Below are 12,086 nucleotides of genomic sequence, written 5' to 3' on the forward strand. Positions count from 1 at the left end.
ATGCTCCCTTCTACAACAAAGTTTGTATTTTCCTTATAAATTTAAGTTCTTAAAAACTAATGACTATAATCTTAATTTGTGTATTTTGCATATCAAGATCATTTGCAGCTATATAGATTTTATCTTCCCTATTTATTTAATGACTCACCAAGATAAAGGCAGAACTAATAATAAACATGCCTCTTTCTAGAAACCGACATTTAAGTTTGGCATTGGATAAATAGACAACTTTTAAGATATTAATAGATCTTTGGTGATCATAATGAAGCATTCACATTTTATAAAAGTAGTAAGAGAAATTTTTAATTTTCAGACCCGACCTTACAATTCAAAACCCCAGGCAACAAAAGAGACCTCAAATTAAATTTCTCACAGGGATTCAACTTTAACTGAAAAGTCTGAAATTAGGTCTAATGCTCAAAGGAAATTAGATATTGGTAAAAGATATCTAGAGTTCTAAACACTACCTGGAGTAAGCAAACAATAAAGTGCAAAATACTTAACTGTCAACATTTCAATTTAATTTACAGAAGCTGAATAAAAAGGAAACAAAATGAAAATACAGTATACAAACTTGCATTTCCAGGATGTCACCAATCTTACCAAAAAACATCTAGAGATAACACATTGTCTATGGAAATTTCTAAGTTGCTAAAAAATGCTAATACACAAAAATATATACATACATATGCATGTAGTATATTACAGATCAAATAAAAAATGACTTAACAGCAAAGGATGTAAAAGCAACAGTCTTCAAATCATCATCTACCTGTTACAAGGCAAGCATAACTACATATTAGAATATTTTCAGAATCTCCCAAGGTTATGTATAAAAAAAGAGGAGTTTCAAATTAAAATACCATTTTGACATACTTCCTTTTTACATTTAAATGTTAAGTTATAAAAACAGACACACAAGAATATAATAAACAAAAATTCAAATAAAAGAAACAAATGGCTTTAAAAACATCTGTCCAATAATCTGCTTTAAAAAAAAATAAATAGCAATCTAAATGGAATATTAAATGGCTTTCAGGTTCTTTCTTTTTTTTTTTTAAGATTTATTTTTTATTTATTTCCCTCCCCTTCTCTGCCCCCCCTCCCCAGTTGTCTGCTGTCTGTGTCCATTTTCCTGTGTGTTCTTCTGTATCTGCTTACATTCTTGTCAGTGGCACCAGGAATCTGTGTCCCTTTTTGTTTCGTCATCTTGCTGTGTCAGCTCTCCATGTGTGCGGCACCACTCCTAGGCAGGCTACAATTTTTTCGCGCTGGGCAGCTCTCCTTACAGGGTGCATTCCTTGCACACAGGGCTCGCCTATGCGGGGGACACTCCTGCATGGCGCAGTACTCCTTGCGCGCACTAGCACTGCACGTGAGTCAGCTCACCACATGGGTCAGGAGGCCCTGGGTTTGAACCCTGGACCTCCCATGTGGTAGGCGGATGCTCTATCTGTTGAGCCAAATCCGCTTCCCTGGGTTCTTTCAATTAGCATTAGATTCATGAATAGAAAACAAGCTACTCATTTCAACAACAGTTAAGAAGTCAAAATGCTAAAGTCAGTTTTACTTAACGGCTTCAAAGAAATGTTCTACCCCACAAAAAAACAAAACAAAACAACAAAATCCTCAATTTTGACTTCATAAAACAGTAAAAAAAATAATTATTTTCTCCATGCATTATTTTTCACTTTTCCCCAATGAAAAAAAAATAAGACAAAAAAAGTAAATTAAATTAGAAAAAGGAGAACTTAAGACTTCTTACTTTAATGACAAATCTACATACAAATCTAAACGGTGTATTAAAAGGTCGACCTTGAAGTGAACATTGGCAGGGAAGACGGAGAATAAAAAGACCTTTAATAAACCAATATTCCTACCTCACCTAAGTAGTATATAATCCCTAAAAATACATATTTAAATTGTTAATACAGTATTGATTTTACCTCAATGTTTTAATAATACTTCATATTTAAACTGTTGACAAATATTTACTTTAACACACTGGTAAAACTTCACATAGCTTGATATAAATCTAGAGAAGAAAACAAATGGAAAAAAAAAAACCCCTCTATTCTGCAATCTTGGGCAATTCACCTAATTTCCTCAGTATGATTAAGTGTAAATTGTCTTAAATTGTATTATAAGGGCAAGTTGCTAGTTGATTTAAGTAAGATCTTTAATCAAAGCAACATGCATATATAAATAACAATCACACGAAATTCTTCCACGAAAGTTGCTTTGTCTTTATTACTTAAAAACACTACTGTGTTTTAAACAAATCAGTATTTCAGCAACACTCTGGTATTTGTATAAAAGTTTATTGAAACACTCAAGAACTATGAAGGCAAAGCACTGAATCAAGGCAATGAAGTCTTTTTAAAAACAAAGAGATACATGAAATGAGAGAGAGAATCTTTTCTCAGTATGGTGAAATATATCAGATATTCAGTTCATTAAACATTTTTCTTGAAACATCTTTCCCTTATCCCTCCAAGTTATTGTTCATATATGACTGCTCTGCATTGCAAAGTTGTCCTCCTAAGTCTTCCTTTAGCCATCATCTTTGGTATCCCTTCAAATTTTTCTTGTATTAGATGTTCTGATTCATAGAGTCTATGCTTTGGTCAGGCATATCCCAAAGTAATTTTCTAAGAACAGATTTCAGGCTGGGGCATGTTTTTAAACAAACCTATCTGAAAATGCTCATTCTACCCTCATTTGGAAAAACTATACAAAATTCTAGTTTAGACATAATTTTCCTTTAGAATATACAGTATTCCTTCACATTATTCTATTTTTCAGTATGACTACTAACAAGTATGATGTCAAGGGGCAAGAGAAAACTTTCTGGGGTACTGGAGATATTTAAGATATGTATGTATTTGTTACAAGTAAAATGAATGTACACAAAACTTGTGCATTTTATTGTATGCAAATTTTATATGAAAAGAAAAAGTATAGCAAATATTGAACTCTACTTGATTAAATACATGCTAAAGTATTATGTGTGCAGGTACCTGCAATTTCCTTTAAATGAATCAAAAAAATAAGATGGATGAGTGACTAGATGGTTAGACACATGATAAAGCAAATATTAAAATGGTAGGAATTAGGTGGTAGACATATGGGCTATACTGTAAAACTACTTCAAGACTATTGTATGATTTAAATTTTTCATAATAAAATGTTGTGGAGAAAAACTCAAGGAATGCAAACCTGATTCTTAGATTTAATATGGGGCCTTTTTTATCTCGCTTCTCAAAACGTTAAAAAGACAATCTTTGTGTAAGCCCCAAAGATATGAGATTTCAAAAATGCACCTGGGGGTATAGATCTCTTTTCATTAATTGTACTGTGTATCCAGTGGGCTTAGTCTAGACACTCAGATTCTTTAATCCAAGCAAACTGTCCTTGAGTAGGTATATTATTTGTTAAATAATTTCCTCACCTTCATTTTCTCTGTTCTTTTGTTCTGGAATTCCTGTTATTCAGAATTTGAGTCTTAATTAGTTCTCCAATTAAAAAAAAACCTTTACTCTCCCATTTTTCATGTCTTTTACCTTTCCAATATTCTTTCTGTGAGTTTCTCAAAACTGATAATTGTTTTATTTTTCATTTCTGCAACTTGAAAAAAATTCCACAAGCTTTTTATTATTTCCAAATATTCAGGGATTATTTTAATTTTCTGCTCTGTTTTCAGAGATGCAACAGAGATGTTAAATACAGGCTGTGAATTTTTAAGTATTTTTTAAGTTGTTTTGTTTAGAGGCTGTGGGGGAAGTATCTTTATCTAATCCACACAATATCTCTGCTCTGAGCACCTTTTCATTTGTTTTGGTTTCTGTCCTTCATATAAGGTATTTTCCTTAAATTGCTGGGCTTAAGGGGTACAAGGTGGGGTTTTGTTGTTTTGAGGAAATAAAAATGTTTTATAAATGACTGTGGTGATAGGTGCACAAGTCAGTGAATATACTAAAAGCTAGTGGATTATAAACTTAAATGGGTGAATTATTTGACAGGTGAATTATATCTCAATAAAACTTAAAAAAAAAAAGACTATCAACATCTGGTAAAAGAGCTGTTTCAAGGCACTTAATGTATACACCACAGTAAGTGCCATGTAATTATAGATATTAACTATCATCTTGTTTTATACATCTTATTTTAGGTTTTACTAACTACTAATAGTAATCTAAATATGCAAAATCAAAGCCAACACCCTCAAACTGGAAAGAGTGATTACTAAAATGGCTACCCCTTAAAGGTTATCTCCTTAAAAACACTTTCCAATTAAGATATCTGATAGTCCCTTCCACAATTCTAAAAGACTCATAAAATTGGGCTTGAATTAGAGTGAAGTTTCACACTGATAAGCAAGTTTCACACTATAAGCAACAGCCAGTAAATTCTGTGGAGAAGTGGCATTCCTGCATGGTGTGTGTGATACTATGCCTGGTTTACTAATTATCTGTTTAAATGCCTTCTGGACTAGGGAAAAGCATAATCCTTACTAATCATCAGCAAGTTACTTAATCCTTCTGAGACCAAGTATTTCCATCTATTAACTGGAGAAGACAGAATGTCACACTTAAGAGATTTTGTAAAGGGTAAATGGCAATCATGTATGAAAGACCTAATAGGGACATAGTAAATAATAGCTGTGTGGTTGTTATTTAGAGAGTCATGCCCCTGAAGAATAGGGGAACACACATTTCACAGAACAAAAGGGCAATCTCTGTGGTTCACAAATAACTGCACCATTCAACCATTTGTTATATTTATAAATCTCATTCTAAATGTTCCTTTTAAAAAGAAAATCATACTATCCCATTTAAAATACTTGTCAAAGTATGAACAATCCCATGCACAGGATTATTACATAAATTAAGATTTTAGGATTTAGTTGCATGTAATTTCAACACACCAACAGAAAGAAACCATTTTTATTCCAGATTTTATTTTAATAGTAAATAGAAGATTGCTATGCAAACCTTTAAAAATAATCACTACTGGCAGATATTTTAAGAAGGAAGAGAAATTAATCTCTCAGTGGGCAAAAGTCATCCTTACCTCATTAGAGACTTTAATGAAAAATGGCCACAAGTTAGATCACCCAAAGAGCAAATCTACTGTGGAAAAAGGGCAATTAAGAACATATTCAGCAGAACTTCAGTGTCTCTTGATACTGAATATCATTAGATATTAGACAGACAGGTTTAGATAAACTAGGTGCATTTGTATACATTCATTGCTTTCAAAAAAGTTCACTATTTCATAAACATAAACAATACAATATCCTTGTAAGGTGGGTAAATCTAGTCAGTTGCAAAGTTCCATTGATCCTACTTTCATGTCTTACAATCACATCTTCCTCCTTCTCAATGTCACAGTTCAAATGCATGTCCTTTTTCTCTCATAACTAGATGACAGAAATAACATTAATAGTGTCCCTTTATCTTCATCTCTCCCTCTCAGCAGAACAAAACTCCCATGTTGTTTTTCCTCAATCTTATTCCTTGCCTACAACATCTTTAGACATTTTCTACTGCATACAGAATGAAATCCTAAATATTTAGCCAGGAATGAAACTTGAAATAATCTGCACCTCATCTACACCTCCAAATTTATTTTCTGACATTATTTTCCAATACCGTACTTTTCAGACAAACTGAATTTAACAATCCCTATAAAAATCCCAGTGTTCCCATGCAGAGGACATTCTTCTAGACCTGAACTGCTTAAATTTCCTTCTTCATTTCTTCAAGTCAAATCAGACCTTAAGCAAGCTACATAAACTCTCTATCTCAGATTATTATCTGTTGAGTAATAACAACCTAAGAAACAAGAGTTTTTTCTAAGTATTAAAAATTTATAAAACATACTCCTACAAGTTAGGTATAACTTTATACAAGCTTCAAGGCACTAAACACTTGGGCAGGCCCTTCTCTTTAAAAAGCCTTCCAGACTCCCAAAAGGAAATAATCCACTTTTGAACTTCCTACTGTACTTTATTTTCTCTCATGGCCTACTCCACTTTCTACATTATATATAGTCTTACAGTTTTTCTTAAATAAACACATCAAACCTTTTCTCCCTTAATAGCTTTTAGACAGTATTACTCAAAATTTGGTATTCCCTCTTTGCTTTGAAAATGGAAGAAAAAATATAGTAATACATTTAAACTTCAAACATTAATTTTGGCACCAAATTTATCCAAATTGAAGATAACTATGTGAGGATGACTTGTTTCTCTAAGAAAATGGAGAAGCACTGGTGATAGTATTGCCCACCCCTCCCCATCCCCTCAGAGCACATATACTCTTACCAGAGTCTTAGGAAGAAAGAAGGCAGTAAAAGGAAGTCTATATTTTCTAGTGTAAAAACAGTATGTCAAAAGACTTTAAAAACTGTTTTCTATAATTATGCAAATAACTATAGAAACAGACATGAGTTAAATATTAATTCATCCACACAGGAAATACTGAAGGCCTGACATATACTAGATGGTATGGAAAAGTGTCAGAATCACACAAATAGATAATTAAAGTACACCATGGTTAGTACAATAAAAGGTACTTAGAGAAACATCAAATCCAGAGAGGAGTTGAGTATGGGGAAAAGTGAGTAGAGAATTCTTCAGAGCAAGGTTTCTCAACTTCAGAACTACTGACATATTGGGCTGGGTAACTCGTTATAGTGGTAGGGTTGTCCTGTGCATTGTGTAATGTTAGGTAGCATACCTGGCCTCTATCCACTAGAGGCTCAGTTATGATAACCCAAATATCTTCAGATATTACAAAATGTCCCCTGAGGTGCAAAATCGTCCTGAGTTGAGAACCTCTGCTTCAGGAAATCATCTATTCTGAGTTAACAATTACCTTTTAGTCCAGTAAAACATTCTAGGAAAAGAGTCACAGCAAGAACAAGACACAGAAGCAAAAAACTAAGATAAGTAAGGCATTTGTGGACTATAAATATTTCCCTGGAACTCTTGAAGAAAAAAAGGCACATCCAATGCACTTTGCATGCTTTTTAATTACAGTGCCTTATATTAGCTAATTGATTACATTCAGATCTTCCTCACCTGTAAATCCTCTGAGAGTCCAACATTTTATTACTATGGACAACAACCGGGTCTAGAACAATGCTACAGAAGGCAACAGATACTCTTTTTGAAAATGAATGGATAAAAGAATGTACCCCAAGTTTTAAGAAAGAATGGGAAAACAGTATTGGTTTTTTATGATACATTAAAACAACCTACATTCTAAACTAATGAAACACAGACGTAATTCTCTAAATTAGCATGCGCACAACTCATTAGAGGAAAAAGATCATGCAAGAAGAGTGCTAGGATATGAGTGGAAAGCCAGATGGAAGCCTCAAGCTACAAAGATGTCTCTGTATATGAGAAACAGTAAGCAACACAAAGGTGCACTGAGAGGAGACTAAAGATCTTTTTCCCACCTCCATCTTTTGGTTGGAAATCTACTTCCTACTGGTTATGAACAGGATACTTAGAAAACAGTGGGAGTCAGTGGAAAAGGAGAGGCTTACCTCAGCTTTCCAAATTCTTGAAGATATAAGCAATGAGTAGCCATATCCAGGATGCCATCCTTTTCTAAAAATTAAATAGCCAAGGGCTTGGGAAGAATCCCATCTCATTCAATTAGACATATTAAGATAACTCTTTAGCTTTTGGGAAATGGAAAACTCAGTGCCTGCCCAATTTGCAACCTCCCTCTCCTTTATAATAGTTAAGTCTATGGTTCAACTTTAAGATATATGTTCAAAAGCATGGCAATTGTACAAATGAAGGTTCTAACCCAAACAGCCAACAGTAAAATGGACAAATAGAGTTTGACAAATTGGGAAAGAACTGAAAAAAAGTCAAGTTATAAATAATTATACTGTATTGCAATTATTCATTTTCTACCTTCCCTATAAAATTTAACTTCGTAAGAGTAGGAACAAGGACATATAACTTTAGACTTTCCCATGCCTGACATAATGCCTGACATATAAGAAGTAATTAGTAAATGTCTGCTGAATAAATGGAACAAATGAATGAACCAAAACACAAAACTATAGATTTATTTATTGTTTTAAATGCCATACATTAAGCCAAGAAGGCATTCTTGTGGCTTTAATGCTCTCTTACTATTCAGGTAAGTGAATATAAATATACTACAGAACAGCAGTTCATTGGCGGGGGTTTAATGAGAGATCCATGAACACCTTGATACTTTATGCATAAATATGTAAAATTCTGTATGAATGTACATGCACTTTCCTAGGAAAGGGTTGACAACTATCATCACATTTCATAAGGCTGCATGTATGCTGCCAAAAGGTTTAAACTCACAAAGATAAATTATCAATTAAAATTTTTCTTAAAAGTAAAATATTAAATATAACTTATCACACTTTCCTCTCTCTTTAATGAATGAGAAGACTCCTTATTTTTATGAAGTACCAATGAGTCGATAATTATTCATTAATTAGCACACTCTTGTTCAATCATTTTAATTCTGGATATATATTTACTGTTATAATTTTTTAAATTAAAAGGCAGTAAGAATATAATCATATAATATACAACCAGTACTGCTCAAACAAAAAATTCAAAACATTACCTTCTATGACATTAATGCATAAATGACAAACTACTCTTATCAGTGAAAATAATTAATATTACTTTTAAACAGTCAAAAATAATATTCCAGGGCTAGCTAGAATGATTTTACAGAAAAAGTAAGGACAATTCCCTATGACCTTATATCTTATAATCTTATTCTAAGAACTAAAAATAATTTTTAAACTGACAGGAACTCTCAGAAGTCCAAAAGTCCAAAGTTTTGATTACTGCTCTAAGAAATTTTACTATAATGTGCAGAAAGTGGTTAAGACACAGGGTGTCCTTTTAAAAGATAAAGAGCAGGAACAGAATAGTCTGCTTCCAGACACACTATAGTATCCCAAAAAAGCTAATGTTTAATCAAACTTCTTTCTTAAAAAGAAGACCTGTAATGGGACTCAGAGTTGGGAAAACCCAATTCTGAACACACGAGCACAGCTGAAATAAGGAAGAGAGCCATGGTGATGTTCCGTATTATTTGGCACAGAAAGTCTGAGATCTGCAGTTTAAAACAGAGTTTTAAAAGTTGGGAAAAGAACAAAAAGGGTGGTTAATTGTAAATAATGAAGACATGAATATTTTGCCTGTTCTCTCCCTTTTCTGAAACCCATTATAGTGATTTAGCACAAGCAGGGTTCCCCTTCTCTTCCTACTTGTTTAGAAAGTAAGCAGGCATTATAATAGTAATCAAACAAACATTACTAATAAACAGTAATAAACATTTACTAATAACAGTATGAGATATTTTATGGCCTGCATCTATTTATTTTCTTTTCCAAGAGCTGACAATAAGAGCATTGAGTAAATCTGTCTCAAGTTTAAAAAATAATGGGTTATTTCTTAAAATCTGACACAAACCTAAAATTAAACTCTCATTACACAGTTATCTAAGAAAATGATGACTGATATAAAATTTCAAGTCTTAAGAAGGAGGCAATGGCATCGTATTGCTATATGAAAGCATCGATATTATATACTTCTGATGAGTTACTATCAAAATCAATTTTGATGATCCAACGATCTTTGTATGTTTTCATAATCCTTGAGGAATTCTCAGTTTTCATGATAAATCTTATAACTGAATAAGAATATTAGTGTCCACAGCACTATTTGTCCTTTTAACAACAGGACAGCTAGACTTTTATAAATAAGAGTAAAAGCTATGACACCCCAGGACTAAATATAAAGTCTGAGAAACACAGCATTTGCTACCAGAAATAAGATGGCAGCAGGCTACAGGACACATATGGTCAATATTATCCATATTGTGGATATAGATAATATTGGTTTGAAGGGAAGTCTTCAAGAAAAATTTTAGTCAAGGTGTAAGGATGCCAAATTATACCTATTTGTCTCTAACATTTAATGTCTTGATTTAATGCTTATAAAGTGAAATTTAATGAAAAATGCTAGCTACTGACAAAGAATTTTTTCACATCTAGCTGAATGTGAAATGCAGAAAGGTAACTTTCCTCCATGTAAGTAGTTATGTAAATCTAGATGCTATCTGGATTATAGCTCTGTATTTGTGAAAGAATGTTGTTTTATGCAATATAAAAAAGGCAGAGCTGTGTACTGTACACTTATTCTAGTACTTTTGAGGTACTTTTCTGAGAAAATATTAATGAAGTTGATCCTTTTCTGAATGCAAAAACCAGTGTTATTTGTCTGACTTTTCTTCAGCAAACACTTCTGCTGAAAAATGAGTTCTATCAACAGAAATTAAAAGTGGTCAATGAAAGATCTGATGTAAGTGTAAGTATAGCTATTAGATGAATAGTTTTGAAACTTTACTGTCTTTCTAGAGATAAAAACATCTTGCTATGTCTGGAAATAAATTTTAGATTTTCAATGAGTATGTTCAGATAAAACTGGTAACATTCACTTTAATTTAGTATTTCAGAAGAAAGAGAGAAAGGTGTTATCTTTGTAATAACAGATGGCTTCATTACTAGTCATAAATTTCTTACTAAGGGACTGGATCCAACTAAACATATGTAATGAACATACAAGACACATGATTATATAGTCAATATTATCATTCCATATGGTTTTCATTTTTCATGCATGATTTAATACTGTTATCGAAGAAAACATGATTACACTCTATGAACAAAAAGACAGTAGCTTTTAAAATACACTGAGTCATCAGTATTCTACTTTTTGTTCTATATTACTATTATTTTTGTTAGTCTTGAAAACTATGCACTTGCTGAACAATTTACTAAAAAGCATTCAATGACGTAAATATGCCAGATACCAAGTGCAAACAAGTTTTTAAATTATATTTTCCACTAAGTAAATGGACATGATTAGCAGTAATGTAGCTTATTCTTAAATATTGTAGCAAATTCAACCCCAACTAGCTGGATGGAAAACTGTATGTTATACTATTAAAGTCTGGTAGGCCAATTAAAGCCAGCTAGGTGACTCTTATGATAGGAAGAGGATCACAGTGGTATCACCTTTATGGCTAATTTCAGAATGGGCACATAAAAGATTCAGGGAAAAAATCCAGTGGTTGAAAAGAAATTACTGGTGGGAGTATGTGTTGGTATATAGGATGGGGTGAGGGAATGGTAGGCTTCTGGAAAACAGGAAGGTTGGAATAGAAATATCTGACAACCACATATTTAATCAAAAATTTCTCTTCTTCAATTTTGTTTAATGTTTCCATTTCTCCTTATACAAAAAGGAATCATCAGGCTTTTCCAGAAAACACCCCTTTACAGTCTTTATACTTAGTCGCCAGTTGTTTCAAGCTTCTCCCCTATCTCCAGATTTAAGAGTCTTCACAGTCCCATTTTCACATAAACTGTCTTTAAATTATATGTTAATATTCTGACCACATGAAAATGAGATTTTTCCTCATCCACTCTACTGAAGGGTATACTGTGGGATAATTCCACAATAAACTAATGTGCATATATGTATATGAATAAAATGTTTTTATAATATGAACTCAACAAGCATACCTCTGTGTGCTCAGAATGAATTACAGCTCCTGGTTGGCAATAAAGACTCTATTTTATAATATTCATTGTTTCACATTTTAAACATTCCTGAATCATGGCTACATCTTATAATTGATAGTGAAGGGTAGTTTAACCAGCAGCATTTTTCTTTTCTTAATGATACATAAAATATTAGTCCCTCTTACAAATGGTGATGTTTTAAATACATTATTTAGTTGAACTGAATTAAACTTCACTTCATTACCTCTCTATAATCTGAAATTCATGTTTTTTTATGTATTCTTTTACATATTTGTTGTCTAAAAAGCTTACATATCATATAGCAATTTATGAGTTGTACCTTTTTAATTTACTTTAAAAAGTACCCAAGCATGATTCAACTCATGAATGCACAACTGTGTGATTATACCAAATACAACTGACTGCACACGTTGGATAGACTGCACACTTTATTTATACATATCAATAAG

At 32.5% G+C, this 12,086-nt stretch overlaps 1 protein-coding gene across 6 annotated transcripts in view; it reads right to left on the minus strand.

Annotated features, from left to right (window-relative positions):
- The window catches only part of POT1 (protection of telomeres 1), a 105,644-nt gene that overhangs the window by 59,386 nt on the left and 34,172 nt on the right, over positions 1-12,086 (minus strand). The window lies entirely within an intron of this gene.

This window comes from Dasypus novemcinctus, chromosome 5, assembly GCF_030445035.2.
Source record: "Dasypus novemcinctus isolate mDasNov1 chromosome 5, mDasNov1.1.hap2, whole genome shotgun sequence".
Classification (NCBI taxonomy): domain Eukaryota; kingdom Metazoa; phylum Chordata; class Mammalia; order Cingulata; family Dasypodidae; genus Dasypus; species Dasypus novemcinctus.